Below are 25,030 nucleotides of genomic sequence, written 5' to 3' on the forward strand. Positions count from 1 at the left end.
AAATGAGGGCACTGAAACAGCTAACCCTGCTGACAAAGTAGGAAAGATCTTACAACACTGGCCATGATGGACTGTAACCAAATTCTGCCTATTCAGGCTAATTATCTATTCATTACGTTTTGTTTCATAAGTGATGGACGACCAGGGGAAAGGGAGGGGGAAAAAAAAAAAAAATCAATCGATTTTATCCTACTCTAAAGCCTCCGTCAGCGGAAAAAAGTGAGAGGGCAGGTGTGTTGAAGAGATACGGAGAAGTCAAGCGATTAAGACTCGGGCTGCTTAGCCCTGCAGCCACAAGGGAAATCTGAAGGGAATTAAGTTTGTAAACTGCTCTGCCTTGTTCTCAGAGAAAGTTAAAAGCTTTTATTAATGAACGCATTATCGGTTCCATTATTACACATAGAATTGACAGCGTATGCATATTGCAGTGACAGACGTATACTTCTACTTCCTGGATGCATTTTCTATTCATATCAAACCATCAGCACTTTGAGAAAATGGTTAAAAAGCACACAAACATTCTGTCGCACCAACACTTTTTACAGTGGCACGTCAATGCATATCTTTTCCCTATTAAACGCTACGCATATAATAATTACTGTACTAGTCTCCGATATGGTAAAAAGGTACTGTAAAGGCTCAATAAAAGACAAAGAGCATCTAGGACAGCGTTGTACTCTCCCAGGTCCTGACCACGATACAATCTAAGTTCACTCGTACCTCATCTGCTCTGGCGTAATCTGCATTCTCTGACTCTCTTCCCTTCTCTGCTATCTCGGATACTCACCCCCCATTTTATCTCTCTTTGTCTCTAAGTGCAGAAGCAGTTACATAACCAGGCTATTAGAGCATCACTGGTCCTCCGAGCACCCAAATGTCAAATGGGAAAGTGGGCGAGTGCTGGGAAAAAGAAAGAAAGAAAGAAAAAAAAAAGGCTAGAATGGCTAGAACAAACTTAACTGTTACCAACTACCACTGAGGCAGCAAATGCAAAAATAAAAATAAAACAGCACTGACAACTAAAAACAACTCCTCACAGGGGAAAAAAAATTCCAATTTCGAGGGAAAATAGAAAGTATAAGTAAACTCTGACTGGTGCAGCCGTCGGCCGTCTTCTTCTGGACTACAATCTGTTATGAATTGATTAATGTAGGTGTTAAAATTAGAATTAGTTTGCTCCCGAAACCAAAAACTGTTTATTATTACTGCAAAAAACATTACAAAAGGCAACTGTACAGCAGCAGCCTTTTGAGACCCTCTAGCAACACATCTTACTTTGATTAGCCCTTTACTGTGAAGAGGAGGTCTAACCATCAGGAATAATTTATAAAATACGCCGATTTATACTGCAAAGTTTAAAGCAAGATGAAGCATAAAGAGCTGGAATAATAGCTCTACAGCCTTCACGTCAGTCCAGAGATATCACTTTAGGTGCAGGAAGTCATCTTGACGTCTGTCTACACTTATCCCTTTAGACCCAAAGGTTTGCTTGAGGAAAATATAGTTCTACCGCATATGTAGCAACTACATAAATGTGATGTATGTCACAAACAAGTGGGAAAAAAATCACACAGGAAGAGAAGTCAGATCAGTCACGCTTTTCACGACATCCAGAGATGACAGGAGAACGAGCGGAAGAGATACGCCGAGAGGAAGGAGCTGTTTAAGTCAAATTACTCACAACACAGATATGTGGTCCTGCACTCTTTCCATCAGAAAGGAGCAAATTAGTCTGTGTTCGTTTCCCCAGACCACTGATAGAGGAAACTTCATTTGCCACATACTGCCAGCCTTATGGAAGAAAGATTTGCCCGGTACATGACAACAGTGCACTGTGACAAGAGGGGTGACATTACCGCACACGGCGTTAATAATTACAAATAGGGTTTCTGAAGAATGTCAGTAATATGGTAGAAAACATCTAAAATGACATCATGATTGGCATCGTAGCAAGGTCAACAGGCTACACACACACACACACAGCCCAACTTGTGAAATACACAGTGAAAGGACTTGTTGTCTGCCCCTAGCAGAGATGATAATTGCCAATTCATAAGCACAAACACCCAGCTTATCTGCACCCTTTCTGAATACCAATACTGTCTTCCAGGGCAATTAGAGGAACTCCAAACGTTAAAATAAACAAATCATGTGGAGATTTTTGTAAATATTACTGAACTATGCACATTAGCTATAATTATATGCTACTCTTTCAAATCAGATGTGGTATAAAAAAGAGAAAAGAGATAAAAAGAAAAGATAAGCCAAACAACAAGCAGAGGATTCAACATAACCAAGAAGTCAATCAATTGAAAAACTGAAGTCATTTCAACTGTTACATTTATCCTTGTGGTCAGAGTGTGACACCCACACTTAGTCAATAACATAGGAGAATTATAAACCATGGGCGACCGAGACCTTGATAGCGTCGTTAAATAAAGAGAAACTGGCATTTCACCGGGCAGCGGGGAGGAGATGAAAGAAGCTAATAGGAGAGGTCAAATGTGAAATTAAGAAGGACAAATTAATTTATAAAAGAGAGCGCAGGTCTAATTTTCCACTGGCAGAATAAGATCAGCTTGAAGAGGCTTTAAATCCATGGCAGGATTGCAGAGTAATACTGTTGGTACAATATGTCGCACTTAATAACAGTAAAGAGAGGGAAAAATGGAGGGATGACAGCTCCTTTATCCAGTGGCCAATCACTGCCAAAAATGAGCATATGTCACTTTCTCTCTGTGCTTTTAGATTCTTTTTCAGCCCAATCTTTCGCGTATGTTGTCATAGATATTGTTATATATATACATATTGTTATATAAATTGCTCCTTTGAGCAGCTGCAGCAAGTTAAGTATCAACCTTTCTGGCTTTAGATAGGATGAATTCCAGTTGTTATTGGCATTTATCGTATGTTTGACATGATGATATGTCAATCTAATTATCAGTTGATTATTTCTTAATTAGAATAATCTTCACTTTAGGATGATAACAAGTAACCGTGTGCTCCAGCATCACTTTGTGTGTAGACACAGTGCCACCCCAGAGCTCAGGAACATGATCAGAGTTTTAGGAATACTCACAAGTGTAATTTGAGTTCCCCCTCCCTTTTAAGTAAATAGCTTTGGTCACAATGTGGAGAGGACAGGGGAGGCGGAGTGGAAACTGCTTTGAGTAGAGCCCAGATGGTTCCCAGCGGAGGCCTCCTCCGAGCCAAGATGGCTCCCGCCGGAACACAAATGGGCTCTGGTAATCTCATAAACGCCGGGATTGTGTCGACACAGTGGACAGAAAAGAGAAAAAAGGCAAAAGAAAATACGCATACACACAAACGCATGGGTGTGTACGTGCACGCACATACACATGTGCAGGCAGCCATTCACAAGTAGACAAAGACAAAGCCATTTGGTAGCACTGAAGTGAAACCTGGCCCGAGGGCATGTTTTAAAACTGCAGCAGATTTAATTCACTTAGCTGTTTGAGAGTGAACGAAAAGAAAAAAGAAAAAATCAAAAAAGACTGCGGTAGGTGACACATCATGTCAGAGCCATACCCCACACTAAAAGAAAATGAAAGAACACAGTGGGCTGGCAATTTAAAAATTGGCAAGCAATGGGATTTCCTTTTATCGCCACATCCAAACAAAACAAATTGTGAATACCTGGAGGGCAAATAGAAAATGCATAAACATCCAAAAAGTTACAGAGGACAGGGTGTGGCCACTTTGTACCGCAGCCCCTGTGGTCGAACCTGGCACACGTGTTTGAAGCTCAATTCAAGTATTGCTCCATGCATTCATTAACCGCTGTGCTTTATCTCAGCACGGGATGAAAAAAAACAAGCTATAAACATAATGCAAGGTACAGAGGAAATTAATCTGTCAGTCAGTGCCTTCAATCATCACTGACAGCAGCTCTGCCACTACTTAAATCTGAGTTTTACAGCTCATTCCAATTACTGAGATCACACTTATCCCTGTGGAGATTTTAAGTTTGCATGAGTCAAATTACCAGTTTTGGTCATAAACTTTAAAGGCTGAGGCTTTGACAGTAGCAAACATAGCATTTGTTCGGCGCGCGTGCTGCCCGACTGCTGCTGGTGTGAGTGTGTGTGTGTGTGAAGTGTGTTTGGACGTGTCTGTCAAAGGGGCCCCTGTAATGTGCAGATGCAAGCAGTGAACACCGGGAAAACAGACTGGCAGGTGGAGACGTTTTGGCATGTCTTCATTCATTCTCATTAAGGAGCAAGGAGATGGCTGCTTTTATGGCTACTGTTCTCTGAAACTTGGCTCTTAGGTTTACATGTGTGTGTGAGTGCGTGTCTGTCCATACGTATAAAATATAATCAAAGTGAAAATATCGGTAGTTTCAAGTGTCAAATGAAAGGATGAAGGGGATATTTTTTTCATATTTATTGGAGTGTTAAAGGATTAAGTGCTCATCACATTAATGAATCTGTGTGTGTGTGTGTGTACCAGATGTCAGCAACACACGGCACATGACAAGCTAAGAGGAGGCCAAAAGTTACCCACTAATTAAGAGCATCAGTTCCCCCTCTCCATCTCCAACTATTTCTTCATCTCCCTCTTAACCATGACTCCCAAGGAAACTCATGACAGGCATAGGACGAGAGGAAGGATGAAAGGAAAAACAGAACCAAAGGATGAAAGGACAAAAGGACAAAAGAACATGGGATTGAAGGAGAGAAAGAGAGGACGATAGAAACAAAGAAAGGACGAATGAAAGGAGAAGAAAAAGGTCAGAAGAAAGGACGAAGAAAGGAAAAGAAAGGAAAAGAAAGAAAGACTGGAGTCACTCCCACCTACAGCCCTTTGCTCATCCAGCAGAATAAGCCATTTATCAAACTGAGCCTTGGAGAAGATTGAGGAGTGATGTGGAGGTGTGTGTGTGTGTGTGTTTTTGTGTGTGCTCCTTTGTGTGCCGGGGTAAAGAGATCAAAACTCCTCTAAGCAATGAGTGATCCTAAGCCGTTCCTTGAGGTGCAAAGTGGGGAGAAAGGGGAAAAAGGGGGTAGAGCAATCAGATAATCCCTACACCTTAATTCATATTCCTAACCTTCCCTATTCACTTAAAAAAATCAATGGCTCTGAACACTTAATTCAGAGTCATGAATGTCACATGAAGAGGACGGGTTGTCCTTTTCATAGCCACATGTGGATTTAAGCAGAAAAAAAAAGACTGAGCGTCAATGGGTCAGCCTCGCTGCACTGAGATCAGTCTTGCGTGAAAACTCCATTTCGGGGTATGGACGGCCCCCGTCCGACGAAAGTCCATTATCTCTCTCTCTCTACTGCCCCACATGTTGGCTGGTATGGATCATTTTTCTAAGTGGACACACAGCGTCTCTTCGAATGATACATCTGTACCACCGAGGCAAAGACATATGACCACAACTCCGATCAGATTTCAACCAGAAATCAATATGGCGGTGAAGGTGTTGCTGTTAGGCGGAGCCGTTTAATCAAAGCTAAATTGGAAACAGAATCAAAGTGTCCAGGATGAGAGATGAGCGTGGAGCAAAAACAAATAAATAGACAACTACTTCTAGGTAATAAATACACTATTAATGTGACAGAGTTGGTAAAAGCCGTGTCAGCTACTGTATGAGGAAGGGAACTTGTGTGTCTACGCAGCCATCCTGTAAATGTGTGTGTGTGGAAGGTAGAAGTCTGGCTGTGATCCAGTGTGTGTGCTGATAGGAACATCAGTACATAGATGTTCCTGTTTGTGACGGCACTGACAGTGTGGAAAAACCAGAGAGAGGAGAAAAAAAAGACAAGGCTACATCTTAATATGTATAGTGGGAAATGTTTGCCTGAAAAAAAAAGGAAAAGGACAAGATGTGGGATGTATAATACCCTAACAGCCTGGAGATGTTGATGGAGAAGTGAACAACGCTGTAATTTGGTTAAACACACATATCACGAGTGCTACGACCACACCACTGCATGTCACTGCCTAAAATCATCCCACCGTCCATTATCAATAGTGCATGGCCATTACTAAGGTCCATAAACTGCTGTTAATGGAACATAGCCAGAAACAGGGACACATGCTGAACCCTTCAAACCAAACATTAGTTGTTTGATTACAGTAATAGGCTTTTCAGGTGTCGTTATCTTGACGTCCAACTGATGGAAAGAACCAAATCTAACAAAAACACTTGTCTTTCTTAAGTGCTACACTTGCTTAGTGCCTTTCACGCTATGTTATCAGGATTGCCTTAGTATTAAAACAAAAAAAAAGGCTAAATGTGCTGGCATGTCATTGTGGTCGAATCGAGAGAGGAAAAGGCCAGTTGGTTTCCGGAAGAAATCCATAAATATAGATCACCTTTAAAAAAAAAGAAAAAAAGGAAAAAAAAGAAAGAAAGAAAAAGGGCCGTGCCGGAGAGACAGAGAAGAATAAATGAATGAATTAAACAAACCGCTATTGATCCTTTAATGGCATAGATCAGCCAGAGATGTAAATAGCGTGTTAATGGGGCCTGTAATTAAAAAATAAAATCTTCACATGGGGAGAGAAGCTGCAGCCTGTGTTGGAGGCAGGTGAGCTGCAAACCGATGATCCGTGTAGTCCCCACTACAAAAAGAGAGTAAGGGGCAACGAGGGTAAAAGAGGTCAGCCATGACCTAAAGGTGGTAAAATGCAGGCAATGAGACGACTCTCTGTTTTACTGACGTCAGCTAATGTGGTTGACCTATTTTATCCAACCCCCCTCCAAACACATGATGAAATTAAACATGAAATTAGTGAGACATCGTCAGTGTCATGTTTACTGTTGACAGGCAGTGTTGGACCTAAAAAGGAAATGAGACAGCAGCAGGTGACAGGTCTGATGATGGAAAATAAACTATTTCTATCAAGGGGGAAATATAATAAAAGTTGAGTCCTGTGGTTTGGGCGATTTTCTTTCATCACCATGTCCACACAAAACAGATTTAAAAAAAAAAAAAAAAAAAACTGGAGCAGATAGACTGCATTATCTGCAACAACAACATAGTGGGACTATTAGAATGAGAAAGGTTGGATGAGGTGAGGCTTCCCTGTCGGCTATCCTAAGCCAGTAGGATGCCTGTGGGTGCTGGTTATTGACTGTTCCTGCGTTGGCAAGCTAGCAGTACAGCTAAGCTCTAGGCCAAGGGCCAAACCTCTGGCAACAACCAATTCCAAACTAGGTTGGTTCATTAACTATCGGATCACGGGGTCAGGACAGACAGCTATTTGTCACATGTTGATCGAGTTAATCCTGGGAGGGGGGAAGGTTGTAAAATATGCTGGAAAAACCATGCTGAATTATTTCCAAGCTAGTGTTTAAACACACGTAATGAATAAACACATTTGGGCAAAATAAGGGGATAAAGCAGTGAGTGCACTGCAAAATAAATACGAGTAAAACCGAAAGGGCGGGTCTGGGCTGGAATGCAGCTTTAAAAAGACCTTGCATTGAACAAGAACTGACAGGGAAAAAGGATGGCAGAGCTTGAAAGAAGCCGTCTGTTTACAGCGCGCCGTCAGGTGAAGCTTGGCCTCGGAGCTCGCTGCAGAGCTGAGGTGGATCACAATCTGTCCGTCTGAACAATTTGGTGGCAGAACTGTTTCGGGACCCACAACACAACTTCTTCAAATACCCGTCTGCAGTTATAGAAGTTGTTGCAATGAGGAAAACAAAAAAATCTTTTACCAACTCACTCACTTGACAGAAAAATTAACCACAGCACGTACACCTGGTCTGGAGCAAACTGTTCTTCTGTTAAATTTCAGGAGAGTCAGGTTAGCTTTGATCGACAGGTTCTGCAGTCGTGAGGGATTTCCTTGGCTCTTACACGCTTCATTGAGGGGGGGAAAAGTAGCAATATCCAGTAGGAATTTGAACATTTCACTCTTTTTCCAATAGTTTTGACCAATTCAAGGATAGAGCAGCGCTGCCAGCAGTGGTACAATAACATGCACACCGGGCAAGAAAGTGTTCATGTGTGTGTGTCTCTACGTCTGTATAGACTATCCCAGGGTGATCAATGTGACTCAGGGGGTCCCATGCATCACTGTCATCGGACGGCTGCCGTCTGTCGGTGGCAGGGTGGGGAAAAGTCAAACCGCTCCTCGAATGGCCAAGGCCATTAACGGTCAGGCAAACAAGCATGATCCCCACCATTAAACCTGCCTGATGCCCATTAATGAGTTTTTCTTTCATCAATAGATAATTGATGTTTGCCCTGCATCGCCGTTGTGACAAAACAGGTGAATACAGGGGACACTGGTACAGAGGGAGGGAGGACAGGAATGGGCGGGCAACGGCCGGATGAGCTTCTAGTTAATACAGGTGGGAGACTGAATAATTTAGCGTCATTATCTGTTGGTCTTTTTTGAATTTATTATATACCAACATCACTTTTTGCCATCAGTCCAGGTGTCATGGGAGAAACTTAGCTGCCGTTTGTCCCCGTTGTCCTCCTCAGTAAGAGTTAAGATGTTGACACGGGGTTCTGCCCGGCCGTCTTCAATGAATACAAAATAGAAACTGCCACTTTTTGCCACAGTGATCCCTTTATTGTTGATTTAAAGACAGCTTTCATGCCATTTGGCTTTCATAACGTAGCAAGCTGAGGAAGTCTCGGACCAAATGTTCTTCTCGCTGCGAGGCTTTCAAGGACAATTTTTAATTCAGTGTTTTAAACACTTATGTTTAAATGCACATTGGTCATAGACAGAGCTATTGGAATGGAGCTGTAATGGCAACCACGCTGATGAGTCTACACGGTCTGTATGCCGATTGAGAAAGTCCAAGATTTGTTCATTAATGAGCAAATTCATGAGTCATGATTAGTTGGCTAATTTGATATCTACAATAACGTGTTCAATCAATGCCCAGTGGCCTCTGCGGTCGTTAGAGGCTGTCATCTTTCTGCAAAACGTCAGAAAAGAAAAGGATATTAAAAAAAATGCCCTGGCTATAAAAATTCAAGTCTATAGTCTGAGTTACTGGCAGCGCTGAGGAAAGGTATTAAGTGGAAGAGTTAAACATAGGGAGCTTTTCAAAGGAGGGCTTTGAGAGACTTATGAAGCCTTCACAGAAAATGAGTCGAAGCAAAGATGGAGAGAGAGAAAAGGCAGAGGTCAATAGTGAGTCGATCACGGGAGAGGCTGGCGTTGTCCTTCCTGAATAACCCGCAGTAGACTTCTAAACCGGGGCAATGAATTATTGAGATCTCTCCTGCCAGAGGGAGAAGGGTTAACTTTACTGCACCAGGCATGTTACACACAGTATTGTCAAAACAGATTTGTCCCTTTTGCTAGTGACATACATTCTGAATGACTTTGCGTCCCTCGACTTTCTTTCGGCCATGAGTTGGGGGTTACGGTCAGTCCTTCAACAGCTATCCATTCACTTCACTACACTAGTGAATTGAACTGTTACACTCAAAAAAAAAAATCACACTATGCACTTTTTTTGCCACACTGATCTGACAGTTATAATCCATTTAAAGGAAAACATGAAAACATGATAACATAATCAAGGTCATGCTGAATCGTGGAAACGTAAATGGGCTCTGGTTGCGACCTGCAGGCCTTTGTGATGCTCACTGACCTTTTGTGATCTTACTTTTCTGTCATTTCACCCCCCCAAAGCCACAACATGGACAACAATTGGACACCACGGGGCTTTGACAAGTCTCACAGTGAAAGGGTCAGTGACACTGAGTAATGCAAGACCTGTGGTGATGCAATGACCGACAACCTTCTACATCAGTCATTGTCTCTCTATTCGGCCTAATGGATCAATACTGTTGTTAGGAAGCTTGATCCTTCAACTAACACATTACACTTAGCTAAGGCCTCTCATTTGAGTCCATTAACCAGATCCAGCCAGTCCTGTGATCCTCCCATTCAAATTACATGTATCCATGGTTTAAAGGGTTTGATGGAAGAAGGGGCACAAAGCACATTTCATAAAACCTACTGTATCTGAAAAAAGAAAAATCTGCAAGAGTCAGCAAACCTAATCATGCTAAACCTGTAGTTAAATTAGTTTATAGATTCTTTGTTATCCAGATGAAAGCATATCACAGCCCTCACATAGGACTAGAGGTAGCCGAGCAGGAGCAAGGCTCAGCATTGGGCCTGAACAGCCTGGTTATTAAAATCAATAACGGCAATAACTACAATCCATCTCATTTTTAAGAGAGGGGCGACATGGCATGTTGGTCGATGAATATTGAGCTACATTTGTAATATTACTAATATCATATAATTCTCCTTAACTGGATGGTGCTAGGGTGCAGGTGGGAAAACACAAATTGAACTAGGCTGTAAGTTATTGAACGGCCGTAAAAAACAAATGTTACGCGGCTCTGTGAAAGTTATTACTCGGGAGCAGTTTTAATCTTTTTCAATGGCAGCACCACACGACCTGGCTACGACTAAGATCTAAAAGGAAACGAAAAAGTGGACAACTGAAGATCAATTGTGGCGCCAAACACGTTGGAATGGGCGCCGCAATTTGATTTTTAAGCATTTTTCACTCAGTTTCCACAAGTACATTGTGTTCCAGGTTGAGACACCCAGCTTCTTAAGGCCCTCGGGGGTATCGGTAAGCAGTGAGAGGTAAGACTCCATATCTTCAAATTGCTGCCTGAAGCAGCGAGAGCTTGGTGGGTGCAGTCAAGCCACATTGAGCACATTTAGGGGTGGTCAAAATGATTGGAGAGGGCATTAAACCACATTACCTCTCAAAATGACAGCATTGCTTTCTCGCACATCCATTTACACATACACCTTGGAGTACATAACCAGTAAACCCGGGCCATTATTTTGCAATCACCGAGCAGTGCAGCGACAGCAAGGACACAGAGTAAATAGGATATAACAACGACATGTTTTTACTGACAATTTTGAATGGTGGTTAAATTGAAGAGCAGATATTCTCTTTTGAAGGAGCATAAAAGGTGGTTATGAGAATTGTGGTTATATTGTTCAATAGGTCAATGCAGCAAACAGCATTCTGTGGTGAGCTAACAATTACATTACTTTTTTACCATCTTGTATTATGTATTGACCTCATTCTGTGTTTTACTCATTTAGCTATTTACTTTTTTATAAATAAGAGTAAAGCACATTAACTTAGATATATAGGAATAATAATTTGTACAAAAACATGGAATTTGTGATGCAGAACTGGACAAAAAGTGTGTTTGCTTTTGGAGGCAGCGTAATAGAAGAAGCCTTATATCTAAACTGAAGAGGATGATGTTGTTTACAAGGTGAAGGACTCTCAGTAGCAACACTCAACAAATGTTTACTATTCTCATCTAAATGGGGTTTATAACTGTACAGGTAATGAGTGTAAAATAGACGGTAGCAGCCTTTACGGTTCTGCTTTATCAAACCCCTCCACATTCATATCCCCCCGGCGTGAGCAGCTGTTTCTTCACTCACGCTCGACTTGCTGCAGCTTTATGAATCGATTTAAGATTTCATAATGGAATTTTAAATATTTATAATTCTGTGGCTGCAATGACCAAACTACAGTCGTGTGCCATAGATAGCCCTGTGTGGGGGAAACAGAGGGGTTACAGGGTTCTTTAGTGGACTGTTCAGTGTACTGAAGGCTGGAGACATTGAAGCCGTTGAAAGAACAGTTGAGTGTCGACAAAAACATGAGGAGCGTGGACTGATCGACAGAAAATGGATTATTCCGAGTCGATTTAGATTTTTCTGCCATTCAAATGAAAATATTCCCAAGAGATGAGCTGGACACAAAATTAGGCAAAGATGTGATGTGGCTCGCTTCGTGATTCATTACTGGTTTAACAGTATCTCCTCCAAATTTCCAATTACTCAAAGAGAGATTTCATCAACAAGCCCTACATAAACACAAGCCTTGTAACTCTGGAAGAATCATTCAAAGTGTGGAAAAATTGAAAGAAAGCTAAAAAAAAATAAAAAAAATTGTGAAAATATTGCACTAGGGATAACATTTCTACACCTAGTGGCATTGTGTCATTATTATTTGGACTTCAATGACCTATGAGGGGAAAAAAGATGGCGGGTGAAAGCTAGAGGGGGCACGGAACAATCATGGTCGGGCCATGATCATTTGTCTCCACCTCCTTTTCGGTCCTCTTTCACCAGTTGACACGGCAAATGGCATAGCCGGCCTGTGTCACTCAAAAAGCCATTTCTGTCCTCCCAGCCTCTGCCTGCGCTGACAGAGTGAGAGAATGAGGAAGAGAGAGAGAGATGGGGAGGGGGGTGGGGGGCAAAAAGGGGGAGGAGGAGAGCCGACAGAGGCATTTTTCAGTATGGCTTTTTGTCAATTTCTGTGTGCTTGTCAAATAGAGAGGCACGGTTGCTAGGCTGGTTGTTGGAGAGTTGTTAGGCAGGGGTTGAAGTTGGAGTATGAGGAAAGTGGCGGAGATGAGCCGCTGGAGAGGTACTCCATGTTGCTATAAACTAGCAGCACAGCAAAGAGACAACATTTCATGCTGGAGGCTGCCAGAAGGCTGACAGACAGGAGGACATCCCCGCTTCATCTATTCTAGCTATTCATTAAATTTCTAAAGCGATGGTGTAAAAGGTCCAATAGAATATCCCTGCTGGTTTTTCAGTGGAAACATTATGAACGAGACACTTGCTTGCCAACAGTGAGCGACATGAATGAATCTTTCATGCCAAGAGGATGTCAGATATCATAAAACAGGAAATGATGATCTGACCCCCAGTCAGCGGCACCAGAGATAAAAAACCTCTTGAGACGAATCATCGTCTAATCATTCTTCAATTTTAAGCAATCCAATTCAACCTCGCCGCGCGTTCAATCACATAAATGCCAAGTGACCATCAACACATGAGACGGCGGACCGAGGCTGAGGTTGGTGCGTGGTTGTCTTTTTTGTGTGTAGGAGGAGGGAGAGAGAGAGATAGGAGAGTGGGAACTGATTGAATCAAGTCATGCCTGTTTAGGAGCCATGCAGTTAGTCCTGCTGGACACCAAATGACAATTCATTGGCAAATATGATTTGCCCTCTATTTTCTTTCTTCAATTGTAGCGCACGTTGACCAGTCTGACTACACTAGTATCAGCCCACGGCAGTTAATCTAATGAGTGCGGTGTCAAATAAATGGGATTACAGCCCTCCTGCATGTGTGCTCGGTTCCCAGGCACACCTTTAGGAGCGTGCGACCATCAAACAGAGCTTTTATTACAGGAGAAACTGAATATCAACTTAATGGGCATCATTATCTCTTGCTAGATATTTTACTTACTATTAATGCACAGAACAAGTTTCACCAACATCGCCTGGGTTGCACCTGTTTGAAGATCGTTATTTAAAACAAACACGTCCACTGGAAGACAAATTTACACCTCATTGTTCAATATTTGAGATAAGCCTCCCATCACACAAAGTTTCCAATGACACCATCAGTTTGTTATCGCTTCTCTCTGCGACTTTGTTCCAATCATCCCTTTCCTCTGTTTTTAAGCTTGCCATTCGGGGAAATGAAAAAAAGAAAAAAAAAATCAGTGTCAAAAACAAGACTGGGCCTCCAAACACCTCCATAATGAGGAGACAAGGGAGAGAAATGGGGCTAACATTTGTGGAATAAAATTGAGAGCGAGGAAGAGAGAGAGGCAGAAAGAGGAGGAGGAGGAGGAGGAAGGGGGGTGGAAATGAAGAAAAAAAAGTGTGAGGATGGGAGGAGGACAGAGAAAACTTAGAAGAGGCCACAAATGACGAAAGAGTGTTCAAGACGCAGGTTTTTTTTTTCTTCCTTCTTCTGCTTCTCCTTCCCCATTCCTCCTCCCCTCTCTGCCCCACTAGAGTACAGAAACGCAGATGCTGCTAATCAGAGCTACCTTAGAGAGGACATGCTCTGACTGGAGAATCAGCACAGTCAGAGAGAAGGAGGATGCGGCACAAGCAACGGAAGCAGAAAGTTTCATTTAGCCATTATATCGTCGTCACACAATAGCACTGGGCTGTCAAGTGTTTATCAAGGTTCTTATTTGTAACTGAATTAGACTGAATCTGAAATATAAAGCAAGAGACATCTGAATACGAGTGATTCAAGATACTTGAGGTAAAGTCTTTTTAAGTGACATGGGCTTGTATTATTTCGAACACATCCTCTCTCCACAGTTGGCTTCTTAGTACAAGGAGAGCAATGAGTCAGTCGTGAATCAGCCAGCGATGTCAGAATTGCGTCTTTTCTTTTTCACAGAATCTCCGGGGCTGGAGCTTGTGTCAGAGCCGCAGCAGAGCCTCGGCCATTTCTTTTACTTGTGGACGACCTGTGCGTGATTGTGAGGCAAAACACTGTGGCTCATGTATCAGTCACCGCCGGTCAATACAATATAACACATCCCTGGTACAATATGTAGGAAGACTGAGTCATTCGTGATGGCACATGAACAGACGGACACTGAACACATGCCTAAACCACTGGACTGTGTCGGTGTGGGTTTAAACACTTGGTTAGATGTATCCGTTTGATTTTTTTTCTAGTTTAAAATTCAGGTGGAAACTTTTCTGCAGTTACTATGGTTATGTCTCCTCAGCTACCACAGCAGCAGCTTTAAAGTGGCTTATTTTTATCTTTTCAAACATTTGAATGTCTACTGAAAAGTGGCACTTACAGGATAAATCAATTATAAAGTAAGAGTTGTGGAGACATGTGGGTACTGCACATGTACATAACACAAAAAGGCACATGTTCTGTTCCTATATAATACATCTAACACACACAGAGTACATTCAGTATGTGATACTTTACACATTTGGCTTTAAATGCACTATTTCCTGCAACTAGAGCCTGTTCCACCACCACCAGGTGTGCAATATGACAATTGGGTTTCCAAATAGGACGGATAACACTCACTTCAGAAACAGACAGCGGCGCACACACACTCTCTTCAAATTCAATTTCAACAACGTAGCCACGGGCAAAAAGCAGACACCCCACTACTGTGTCATGGAGTTACAAGCTACAACAATCTCGTGGCCATCACAACAGTCATGACGCCGTCCGGACTTACAACTCTAATACCCGATGGGACACCTTCTCAGAAATAAAACCCCCATGCCCAAAGGCTGCTGTCTCGTGGGATTTCCCGCCGAATGAATAAGTGCGGAGCCCGATAGTTGCCTCATAAGAAAATCCAAACCGATGTCTCTCTGTGGTTTCAGTCATTTATTGCTGTGTATAGCTGAGCCACTAAAATGGATGACAGAATGTGTGATAGACAACGAGTGAGAAAAAAAAAAAGAAATAAAATAATGCCAGCCCTTGAAGAAGTGTCTAGACAGTTAAGTCAGCAAAGTCATCTCCAGACGAAACATGCATATTAAAACGCACACGCAGCCATTCAGAGTCTTTGCTAGCAGTGTGTTTAAAAATACAACAACTTGAATGAACTTACGACACATCTGAGACAACACTTCAGGGATAATCGGAGAGTGGTGCAAGACATCTGCTACCTGGATGTGAGAGAGCACCGACATGCAGTCGCTACATGTGTTCACAAGTGTTGAGGCTCTGAATTCACAGAATAAGAATATCTATCTATCTATACAACTATTGCACAATGGTGTTACTGAAATAGAAACTTTACTATTTGTGTACTATTCAATTTGTGCACTGGTGCTGCACTCACAATCAATGCCATTTATTGTTTGTCGAAATCAATTCCAAAACACCATCGCCAAATACACTCCCCTTCATTATTTGTAATCCGATGACTCGCGATGAAACACACGGTTAAAAAAAAAATGGAGTCGCTGAAATAAAGCGATAGGCTTCGAGTCAAAATTATAATTTTCAGCAGGATGTCAAACAATGAGTGGCAGGAAAATGAAAGTGAAATCAATGTATGCCTGGGGAAATTACCACTGTTCATCCATGTGTCAAGCCTGCCCTATGTGTGCTGGGTGAGTGTGTGTGTGGTGAGGGGTTATTATGGAAAAAAAAAAAATAACCAGGCCACACACCAATAACCACAACTAGGGTGCAAGTGACCTAGACTGATGCCATCAGTGTAAAAAGTGACAGAGAAAACAGAAAGAGAGCACCAGCAGGCCGTGACCTGTGTCCTGCATTGATCTATAAAACTTCTACCGGCAAACAGTGACAGAATAACAGCCAACAACTCTACAAGGGAGATAAAGTAGTAAAACATATGGAAAGCACTTAGCTGCTTATGTAAAGATGACATATTTCTGATATGTGGTGGCGATGCATTACAATGGGATTTCTCTGTATATTTAAAAAGTTAAAGAGCCCGGTGGATGAAGAATAGCTTCACTTACACTTCATTTCACTTATTCCCTTGGTTTCATGTAAAATTTAAAACGCAGATTTAAAATGCATCTGAGTATGAACATATGTGATGGTGTGCGCGGCTCCTTTTTCTCCAGATAGTTGGATTACCACTGCAACAATCTGACACCGGGGATCGTGTGCGACAGTTATGAATCCACCCGTAGAACAACCTCCCGCTAACATACTCAATGTTTCAGAGGAATACGGGGGGGAAAAAGCAAGAACTTGCGATCTGAATGTGCTTTTATCAGGAAATTGCATTTGCCTGTAAAAATCACGACTCATATAAACATGTCAGCACACGAGTGCGGAGTATTAAAACTGCAGCCTATCAACTTTTGGATTTGGGTCAGCAAAAGTAAACAAAAAGTGCCACATCCCGAACAAATCATGTCTGTTCCATGCTGTGCAGACGTGTGGGGGGTCCCTTCTATGTTGTGGTCATCAGATTCAGATACAAAGTATGTACTCGCACCACGCATGCACAGCAAAACTCATGTCAGCTGGATGTCGACCCTCTCTCCCAGTCACTAACTTCCCTTCCTACCCCCGTACTCAGGGCAGGCCAACCATACCGGTTCTAATCCCCCAAAGCTATGTAGAAGTGCTAACATGCGAAAAGGGATTAAAAGGCGAAATAAGGCTGTGTGTGCATGTGTGTGTCAGATATGCCTGCATTAGCAAGATTTCATACAACAGCTCGATGTAGAATAGAAGCGCTCTCAGGTCGGGTTTGCTTAATAGTTTTCCACATTGTATGTTCTACTGTATGTTACTTTTCATTTTTATTTTTAGATCGACCACAATTACTGTCTTACAGGTTCATTAGGCGTGCACCTCTGGTCTTCGTGTGCTGCTGACCCACACAAGCACATGTTGCCATGCGTAGCGGCACTTTGAGAGAACTCAATCGACAGCCCGGCCTCAGCTCTCCTTAGTGACTGCGAGCGGACTGTGTGGGAGGACTGGCTCTTATAGAATGGACTGCTGTGTTATTGACTTCAATTTAGAAAGTGCTGCCTGCTGCTTTTTACCCCCCTTCCTCCCTCCCTCCCTCCATCCCTCCATAGCCGGGTCCCTGCTGGCCCCCCAGTCGCAGCCTACCTCCGGGGGATATCCCTGATTGCACTTCTACAGAAAACACATTTAAGCAAGGTCGCGGGGCCTGGTGTTAAGGGTGCAGAGTGGTGTGAGGGGAAAGTGTGTGTCAGGTGGTACTTTTTCCTATTTCCATCTTCTCTTTTTTTTATTTGTTTTGGTGTGTGCTTTCTTTCATTTATCCCAAAGCACCTGCTTTTTCTCACTTTACTTCCTTTAAATCTTCCCGTAGTTGCTTTGTAATGTCGTTGTCCACTCGGGTGTCTATTCCTCAGCCTTCAGCCCTCCTTATCCTGCATTGTCTCCTACCTGCTTGGCTGGACAGCTGCTCAAGTGTTGTATGGCTGAGAGCTGCAGGTAAATCGGGACCAAAACATTTGACGCTGTGCTGGTTGCGCTCATAGATTAGACACACTTAGCTTGGCTTCTCAAATCCCCAGTATGGCGGAGGGAGAGAGAGAAAAAAAAAAAGACGGAATAGACAGAGGATATTACACAGGAAAAATAACTGGCTGGGAGGTGAGCAGTCGTATTAGAGAGTAAATACAAGAGGCGCGTCTTCTTCACACACACAAACTCCTGCCCATTCTCTCTGCTATAAAATGTTATTTCATGTCAAAAGAATGACCCTTCATATCTGCTTTAAATACACTTGACGAGTGTCTGTGTCTTGTTATTATGCTGACAGTGGGGAGCAGATAGTTAATTTGAATACAGATAAGGTAGACAAGGCAACTATCAGTAATGAAATCCAAATTGGAAGCACATTACAGAAAAAGAAGCTCTATTCACTCCTCACCTCCTGTCTGCTTTCCAATGGTTTTCCAGTGTTGGAGAGCAGTTTGCAATAATGTGAAGTGTATGTACCCAGATATCTAGCACAAAGCAGAGTACACAGGAAGGTAGACCAATAGGATTACACACAACATGGTGGTGGAAAACAAAGATTATTGGCGCCTGTGCGCGCACACACACACAGACACACAACCCTGCTATCAGTGGGACAGTGCTGCTGTAATCTGGGTGTGGCCAGGTGGATTTTGTCAAAAAATGAAAAGCCGTTTCATCCGTTTCTTCCATCCCTGTGTGTGTGTGTGTGTGTGTGTGTGTGTGTGTGTGTGTGTGTGTGTGTGTGTGTGTGTGTGTGTGTGTGTGTGTAGGGCTAATCCTCACCTCACATGAGGCCAAATGGAGATTCTGGGATTAACAGTTTCATAGAAATAAAACTGTAAAGACAGTAATTGTCGCCAGGGCGCTTCGGGGAGAGGAGGATATTCGAAGGTCATGGGCATCATAGAGGGAGGGGAGATAAAGGTGGCCACTTTATTTATAACGGAAAGGGAGGTTGTCTGTGAAGCAGGTTGGTCAGTCCACCACCCAGAACAAGGTATGGAGGTTTAGATGGTAAGGATTTCATATCGACATCTTGAAAGATGAGTAGTTTTAGAGGCAAAGAAAATGCTTTTTGTGCTGCTGCATCCTATTACCTCTTCTAGGAGACATATTTGTCTTGGCATTCGTTACTTGGTATTCTATAAAGGCAACAGGAAATGCTGGACAACTATTGTCATCATCAAGGCAAGACAAGACCAAGCATGTGCAAGTATGCACTTAAATCACTGTTACGACTCCCTTTTCATCCGTTAAAATTGAGTAAACTGAGTAGATATAATACAAAAGCCCAACATGGGACTAATGTCACATATAATGTTGCAGAGTAACACGCAAGGAATTTTGTTTTGACCGAGTCAAGGACATAAAAGCAAAAGGAGGAGAGGGAGAGGAGGGAGGAGGGGCGGTGTGGGTCTGAATGAAGACAGCATCTTTGCTCCAAAGGAGCTAAAAGTCCAGAAGATTTAGCTCTTCTCTGTGCGGTGAATAACTATGTTTTTACCTTCACATTGCTCAGAGAAAGAGACATCCATTTCCTACAGGCCTGGCAGTTGGCAAGGCAACATTGTGATGAACACACATACAGGGATGCTCCATGAATCCTAATGAGGCCAGCTGACCAGTGACGCGGCCGGGGCAAGACATGGCGAGCATTAGCATGTGGTGAGAAATATAAAAGGGAAGAAGACATTATATAACAGACTGTGCAAAATGAAACTATGTTTTTTGAGTGAAACTAAAAAAAAAAAATCTTTAAAATGAATGTGGTCGGGATTAGTAAAAGGTTTTTCCAAAGGGTATAAGATTCAAGAAGCCAAAGTTGCCAAATACTCATGAATAGGGATGTATACCGTGGACCGGTACTTTTTGGTACCGGTCCATAATTGCGTCGGTACCAGAGTACCGTTAAGATTCTGGACTGACGGTACTCTTATCGGTACTTTTTGAACGTCTCCCCAAGCGTCACGTAATAATGACACTGCCGCCACAGCAGCTTGTCACCCCCCAATTTCCACCGGGTTCGTCAGCGCAACAGAACCGCTACACGGCGGTCACCGCAGCTGATCCCTGCCGCTCTAATCAGCACTTGGACCGGGCGAGCCGCGGCGAGTCTCAGCAGCGTCTCTCTGCGCCGCCGCGCTGCAGCGCCGACACACGGCGGTGCGTGTGGAGCGAACGAGTCCGGCCCGGTCCGTTCGCCTGTGTCGGGTCGGCATGTGTTAGAAGCGTAGCACCGGACACCCAGCAACGTACTTTAATTCATGTCGGAGGCGGAGGGTTGAGTGTCCAGTAGAGCAGCAGGTCAGTGAGGAGACAGAGGAGGCTCCAGCAGCTTCATGTCTGCTGCTGAGGAGCAGAGTGGAGTCAGAGCGACCTGGTGTCACTCCGCTAAGAAAGGAGGAGAAAACTCCGACTGTGGAAACACTGAGCTGCTTGTGTCGTTTATTCTGCGGTAACACGTCTCATAAATTGACTGGTCTACGGCGTGAAGAACATGGACCGGCTTCTGTGGATGCAGCGTGTGTGTGTGTGTGTCAGCGCTGTACACAGACACACACGCACACACGGGGCGCAGCGTCGTAGCAATGAAGTGAAAACAACCTGCAGATCACCTGAGCTGACATGAGCTGTGAGTCAGAGCAATACAACTTTAAGAGTAAAAAAGCTAAATATTCATCAAGATCCATAGAAGGAGATCTTTTATCATGATGATAGATTAACTGCAGCTTCTGCAGGTTAACTGTTGACTTGCTCAGGGTTTAAAGGAGGTGTTCCTCTCTGCTGTCAATTTTTTATGCTGGTTGCTGCCCCCCTAATAAAAAAAAAAAAAAAACATCATTAACATCATTATTTTTTACACTAAATTACATGTTGTAGTATCGATAAGAGTATCGATAAGTATCAGTACCGATAAGGAGTATCGGTATGGGTATCGGTATCGATAAAATCCTAACGATATACATCCCTACTCATGAAGCATCTTCTCCTATCCAGCTTCCCGGGCTCATGCTGATTGGGTTAACAGTGCTAACCTAGCAGTATCTTTCTTCTGCTTCCAGCTAACATGGCGCTAGGGCTAATCCCTGCTCTGGCAGCCAGTATGAACACAGCTCAACATAATGAAGCCCATTAGTCTGGAGACAATGGCTGCTAGCAAAGCTCAAACAGGATGACAGAAAAAAAAGAGAGGAGTGAAAATGGTCATCTTTTACTGTGTGCCTTCAGTTGCCATGATCTAATAGTGCCCTCATTTGAGAGTGAGCACACACACACCCACACAGACACACACACCATATGCTGAATGAGAAAAGACAATTAACTTGAAACAGGCCTGCAAATACTAGACCAGAGGAACACTGTAGGAAGTGGCAATTTAGAGGAGAGTGAGGGCAAGAAGAGAGAGGAGGGGAAGCCAAGAGGAAGTAAAGACATGGGGGGAGACAGCAGAGCAAGAGCACAAGAAAGAGTCAGGGAGAGGAAAAGGAAACATCAAGAACAAAGCAGGATAAAAAAGAAAAAGAGAAAGGAAAAAGGAGAAAGAGCAGGAGACTAGTTGAGAGTGGGGAGTAGAGAGGGATTAGGAGAAAACAAGAGTGAAAGCTAAACATATGGAACAAGGGAGAACGGAAAGTTAAAGGATTAATGACAGAGCAATTCATTACCAGCATGTATTGTTTTATTGTTGGACTAACCTAACCTTAACTGCCTGCCCAAATTGCCCTGCATTAAAGTGTCGTCTAAAAGCAATAAATGAAAATGCCATAGGACGCTTGGTGTAAGATAATGCTGGAAATGTTTTCAGTATTAGTATATTGTGCTGAGTGGAGGCCACACAAGGTCGGTGGAAGCAAACTAAGCGAGACGGAGCCAGTATATGAAGCACGACAACTCGCCCAACGTGGCCAGACGGAAGCCACTAATATACCCTATTGCCTATTATAATCTCTTCATACACTGGCGATGATTGGTGTGTGCACGCGTGAGTGTGTATGTGTGATGAGAAAAGTGATAAACAGGGAGGGGGAAAAAAATCCCTACCAAGGAGTTTAAGCTCTTACTGGGACACTGATAGCAGCATGTCTGTGTGTGTGTCTGAGTGAGTGAGAGAGAGTGTGTGGATGTGAATATGTGAGTTACACATAATCTGCCGCAGAATTAATTCCTGGAGATTGAAATGAAAATGGGAGAGGAGGTGTCTAATAGCAGGTCCTTTACCTCAAGGTCGGCATCACAGAGTTTGGGGGTGTCCGTGTGTGTGTGTGTGTTAATGCGGGGTGTGTTGGTGTGTATACACATTTAAGCATAGTGACCTGGAAAAATTGGTTTATGATAACATTGTGCCAGGGTGGGAACCGGTATGCAATCAGCCATAGGGACATTACAGGGATATTTAGAGGGCATGCTCGCCTGCTTGCGCACACATACACACTCACTTAAATGCATAAAATTTGTAATTGCTCTCAAAGCACAAGACAAGCCCAAAAATAGTGCTTGCCTTGTGTCTCCTTGGGAAAATATCGCCTCTGTCTCGCTTGTACACACGCGGAAAAACCGTATGTGGATTGCCCAAGGGTGTGGTGCTGCGAATCCTTGATCCTGGCAATGGCAGAGGCAATGACATTATCATTAGATCTATCATTCGACTGTACGTTCTTCTAATCCGATTGTCATTGCTGCTATACCATACTGCAGGCCATCCGTCCAAATGGAACTACTGACACGTACACACATGCAGACACAGGCTGCTGACCTACATGTGACTGGCCGCAGCCCAGATTTTCAAGCACTCACCCCAGGGGGATGGGTTCTGTACTGTTTTGCATACACCCCTCGAACACGCCGGCTGACTGGTGGACAGGCCGCCACCACCAAAGTAGGTCGTGCGGTACCCCCTGAACTACACCTAGTGACCTCCTGGCCTGGTGCAGGGTGGTGGCTCAACACAGCCTTGGGTAAGGCGGTAAGGCAGGGAGGGCAGGGATCGTACAGCGGGTGGGGGCAAGGGGCTGGCATGACAGAGTGAAGGTCCCACATATCTGACAGCTCGTCAAGCAGTTAAGTCCTGGAGGTAAGGCCTGACAACACATTTCTTGTCAAGACGCTGCGTGTTATACTGGGAACATATGGGACCACTGTTTGACCGGAGCACTGGTTACTATGCACTCTGGGCAAACTGGTGTAACCTTAACTTTGAAAGACACTGTGAATACGCAGCTCAGCCAGGTTTACGGAGTCAACACTGGCACGAGCCACCAAATTATGTTCAACCTGGAAAAGCCAGCCCCCGTCAGGAATGCCAACACGCACGCTCATGCTGGACCTTGAGAAAACCTTGCTGTGATCACAGAATTTGGCTGACCATCCGGCCATGTTGGTTCATTCCAGGCCAGGATCGAGCTATAACGCATGGGGTTGACCACTTTTGGTCAGTGGAGCATCGCAGAGTTTGGCAGGCCATGACCCGAGGACCCGAGGTAGAGAGAGAGAGCAGAGTGTCCGCTGACAGACACAAATGAAAAGAGAACAAAAAGAGACAGGAAGAGGGGCCGAGAGCAGAGAGCTACCCTCGCAGCGTTGGGCATGTTTTGGGTCAGTGGTTGATTTTGGTTAGATCGTAGGTCTGGGGATGTTCTGTGCTGGGTGGGTAAAACACAACCTGAACTCATTCTGGGTCACTTGCTCATCAAATGGTGGCACACACGAACGCCGCACCTACAGAACAGTGCCCGGGCGCCATCTGACACACAAAGCGGAGTGGTGCCAGTATTGCACACTGTACTACATCTGATTTTTTTTTTTTTTTTTTGTCATCAATAAGCACACAGAGAACAGAAGCCTTCATTTGCAGTTGGCTTAACTTGACAACAGATCGATGAAATGTTTGGTGTTGTTTTGAGCAGCCCATTTGCCAAACATCCTGCAGCTGTACAACCCTGCTTTTGGTATGCCCTGCAATGCATTATCATGTTTCCATTTGTTCGGAGGATGCAGCACTGCAGCGCGCCTTATATCACCTTCCACATGGTCACGGTGCGAGGGAATCCCATGTGGGAAGAAAAGGAAATAGCCTCTCTTCCCTAACACAGGAAAATCCCTCCCTATACTCCTGTGGCTGCCACCTTACTGTTATATGTGCTTCATTGAAGCCCATTCATATTCAACTGCATCGAAGTCGAGGAGAAAGTGTGTATGTGTGTGTGTGTGTGTGATATAGGAGTTGGTTCTATACTCCTGTGCCGGTGGGAATAACATACTGTGCTACAGGCAGTGTGACCTTTTCTAGCTCGCATGTTTTCTCTCCTCACTCTCCCTTTCTCTCTCTCTTTCACACGCTTACTCTTGAGCTCCAACACACACACACACAGTGAGACACACACTCTCACACACCTAGCAGTACTGTCACAGCTAGCCTTACCAACCATCAATTACCCACACCGCTTCCTAGTTTAATGGACACGACGCTTGTACAAATCATTGGAGGGGGAGAGGGACGATGGGACAGTGGGGTGCGTTCATTTTGCCTCCTTTCCCGCAGTCGGAAGGTAAAGCATGTCTTGTTTTTTTTTTCCTGTTTGCCTTCCTTAACATGACCTTTACAGCTGTGTGCTTCCTGGAGCGACAGTTTGTGCTCAAATTGAGGGTTAAGGCCTGTCTGTTTAGAGTGCTCTAACTACCTGCAAAGGCTTACATGATGGAAAGAGGAAACAATACAAGAGGCAGAATTTATGATTTTATATTATCTACCGCATTTTATTTTATCTTTTTCAGTATTTAACAGCTCACTCCTTGGATCCTACTCCTGCACCCAGTCTGGATCGAAGTCTATCTACGTAATATTTGATATTAATAAAGCAACCCAATCCATTTTTTATAGAGAAAAGTTGTTGCTCTATTGCACGGTAGATTGAAGTTGAGATGGAGATTGCTTAAATCACACTGAAACAACCCAACAGTAAAACTGAAGACGCACACAATAAAGCCGTGACAGGGGCAAATGCAAATGCGAGCATGTAGGAGATTGTATACCCGGAGATAGACAGCTAGAGATGAAGTAGAGTGACACAGTGACGGACGAAGAGTGAGCAGAGAAGGGAAGACAGTAAGGAGGGTGAGGGTGAAGTGGGTGGGTGGGTGGGTGGATGGGGGGGTGGGGGAGTTAATGCACAAAACACACTGCATCAAACCAAAGCACTGCTCCAAGCA

At 43.7% G+C, this 25,030-nt stretch overlaps 1 protein-coding gene across 2 annotated transcripts in view; it reads right to left on the reverse strand.

Annotated features, from left to right (window-relative positions):
* snd1 (staphylococcal nuclease and tudor domain containing 1) overlaps window positions 1-25,030 on the reverse strand; it is a 180,920-nt gene that overhangs the window by 64,567 nt on the left and 91,323 nt on the right. The window lies entirely within an intron of this gene.

This window comes from Trachurus trachurus, assembly GCF_905171665.1.
Source record: "Trachurus trachurus genome assembly, chromosome: 23".
Taxonomy (NCBI): Eukaryota; Metazoa; Chordata; class Actinopteri; order Carangiformes; family Carangidae; genus Trachurus; species Trachurus trachurus.